We start from the raw sequence: 3470 nt of genomic DNA, 5'->3' as shown, positions 1-3470 counted from the left end.
ATAGCTTGCCTGAAGGTGGAGAACTTATTGCTTAGGATGTGATGAAGGAACCCTCAGGCTACAATCACATGGCAGCTGCTGAAGGCTGTACACACACAGGGGGTAGAGAGGTCTGTAACTCTGGGGCAGTTTCCATCTAAGCAGTACATGTAAGTGCAATAAATCTGAAAGAAAAAGGAGACCCAGGGTAAAGAGAAGTGCCCATAGATGTATATGGGCCCCAGCAGCCGTGCCTGGCTGGCTGCTCTGTGCAGTCCTTGGCTCTGTGGTGAAGGTGCCACAGCAGACGTGGGGCTTTTCGGAAAGAAACAAATTCAAGGGCAACTACAGCTGAAAGGCAATTACATACATCAAATTTGGCATCAACAGGCAGGCAGATAGAGGATTCCTGGCTGCCTTAGCAAACAGATATTAGATAATGCCTCCTTCTTGGCCAAGCAATGAGTCAGGGGTTGACACGAGGGGGGAGCTTTCTTGACTTCCATTCTCCACATATGACCAGAGATCACGCCAGCTGTCTACATCCATGCATTTGAAAAGGTCACAACATCTGCCTGTCCCTCAGCACCAAGGGACACACTCAGCCCACCTTCCACTAGGGGTTAACCAGCCTGTTTTGAGTTAAAATGTCCTAGATGGTGAAAGAGTGATAGAAAATTCAGACTGTCCCAGAATCCTCTTCTTCTGCCTCTCCATCACCTCTAATCTTTCATCTCCCTCTGCGAGGACTTAGAATCATGGACTGATAGAATCGTTTAAGTGGGAAAAGACCTGTGAGATCATCAAGTCCGACCAGTTTCCTCTGTACCCTATGGAAAATCCCACAGAAGTCAGTTCCCTTCCCACAAAGGAAAGGCCATGAGGCTCTGTCAGATCTAAGCCTTCTGAGGTCAATGGGAACGCTGGACAAAACCAGCAATTGCATTTTCTATGCACAGACTTTTGGGTGCTTTCCATATAATTTTTAAACCATGAGTAACATCAGCTTTCAAAGATTTGTCCCATATTTGAACCTTGCTCACAGTCACTCACTTGCTTAGCTGTAAACACAATTTTAACAAAGCCATTTCAACATCTTAGTTAATTTAGTTCTGAGTCCTTTCTCTTCCAGAGTGTGTAATTAAACTAAAAGAGCCTGGAAAAGCCCCTTACAGTAAATAATTTACAAGTTCCTCCCTGGGGACATTTTTTAATTATAACTCCACTGGTCAGATCTTACTGAATAGTCTGAGATAGCATTCCCCGCTGAGATCCTGAAATATAATTAACTTATTCCTTTGGTAATGGTGTTTTTTCCCTTAGTCTATCTGTTTCTTATGCAGGGCAGGCAGATTTGTTTATAAACAAAGTGGAGATTGATAGACGCTTTGTCATGAGAATAGCAATAATGGCAATCGCTGCGCCAGACGGGGGCACGTCCATTTGAGGAAAGATGATACTGTTTTGAAGCAATTTTTATAAATCCTACCCTGACAATCCAGCATGGAGAGATACAAGAGAGCAACCAGACAGCCCCGATTCCTCTCCGTCTTGGCAGCCTGCCTCGCTCCCCGAGTGCCACTTCATGCATAGCAAACGTAAATAATCCTGACGCGCTTCCCACCCCCCTAACCTTTGTGCTTCAGGAACACTGCTATATACTATCAAACTGACAGTGATTTCATGTTCTGTGGCAAAGAGAAAAACCCTGAGCGACAGCAGCAAGGCTGGGGATGCCAAATGAAAACTGTCACATTTATTTAGCTCCGTGATTCTCAAGACAATATACATAAATATCGTTTTACCATCCCCACCAGCTAAATGTTAAGAGCTATCTGCATCAGCCAGGGTCCCGCAGCTCCCCGGTAGGAGAGCAGCCTGTAATGATCAGCTCCTTACTCAGGAGAGGCTGGCAAGGAACAAAGCACCAGTTCCTCTTGTTCCCAATGATACAGTACATTAAATAGTCTCCTCATCCCTTCCCGCTGCAGCTGCAGCCAAAAGGGCAGCTTGGAGTAAAAGTGGGAGAGAATGGCTGCATGAGGTACTGGAAAGTGATCTGAGACATAAGAAGTCTGGGGACACTCATTGCCTCAAGTCCTGAAAACCTCAAAGCTTGCTTGCTTTTTCTACACCAATTAATTCCAGCAACTCCAGTGAGCCCACAAGGACAAAGTTAGGTGTCTATCTGTGGCTGTGCTGGATCAGGGCATGTATTTTGCATCCAAAATCTCATCTTTCATTTCCCCCCTCCTATTGTGAACTCTCACACAACAAAACCAAGTCCTTGTCTCTCAGCCCTTTGTTTCTGTACAGCTGCTACTGCTGGCTCTGAAGCCTCTTCCCCATATGCTGGCCTTTCTGTACACGGTTGTTCACCTGGTATCATCCATTGTGAAATACCTATAAGCCAAGCAGCCTTTATTCTAGTGAATAAATCAAAATTCAGACAGCAGGATCAAAAGCTAAGCCAAAGGGCCTCACAGTGTTGGACCTAATATATGCCTTTAAAACATGTATCAGATGCAGGTTCCAGGTTTCTGCTGTGACAAGCACTGGCTTCAGCGTTGGCTCTGCTGACGCTGGTGGCAGGCCGTGCCATATGGCACAGTGCTGAGCCTAATGTGGTGGGTGAACTCAAGCAGCTTTGCAGACAAACCCAGAAACAGGCCTGCCACACACAAAACCTGCCCCACTGGTTCGTTTTGTTGCTCTCCATACGCTAGCAGAAGTTCAGATATGAAGAAGGGATTAAAATACTGACATGACAGAGATTGTTAGAAAAAAAAAAAGGTCTGATTTTCTCATCCCTTTTACTCCCCAAAGGTCTGGAATGGTAGGGCTCTGTCTCCCTCATGCGAGGCAGTACAGCTGGCAGTACTCATAGCTGAGAGGACCTGGGGGACATCCCAACAACAGCACCAGCGCCGATGCTGCCACCTCGATTTCTGCTTGCACCACCCTTTGTGCAGCCACGGACACCCCCTTCATTTGCAGGGGTGACAGTGTGATAAGGAAGGGATGGAAGGCCAGCTCTGATCACCACAGTTTTGCTCAGCAGCCCACGCTGCAGTGCCAGCTGCCCTGCCCAGGCTGCAGCTTCCCCGCACACACGGGTGGGATGCCCAGCAGGCCAACACCAGAGGGATCTGCAGCCCGGCCAGATGGACCTTGGTTAACACAGGATGGAGAAGCACCAGGGAGCGCAGGCCAGAGAGACTTCAGCTGCTAAGCTTATGTTCACCCCAGAGCCAGAGGGTTTAAATAGTTCCTGTACTAGCAGAATGGAAACAGCACTGAATACAAGCACTCTGAGAAGAAAAGGTTCACAGGTACTGCAGGCATGGTTTTGTTCTCAAAACCAGCTGTTGGTGAGGAAGCCTTAAGGTCATTCCACTCTGGAGCTGGTCCTTTAGAATGTATGGATTTTTTAATGATGACACAGAGTAGTTTGGTGAAAATAAACACACTGATTTATTGATTGAGGGGAG

The sequence above is a fragment of the Hirundo rustica genome, chromosome 13 (assembly GCF_015227805.2).
Source record: "Hirundo rustica isolate bHirRus1 chromosome 13, bHirRus1.pri.v3, whole genome shotgun sequence".
Classification (NCBI taxonomy): Eukaryota; Metazoa; Chordata; class Aves; order Passeriformes; family Hirundinidae; genus Hirundo; species Hirundo rustica.
This window is presented reverse-complemented; position numbering follows the sequence as displayed.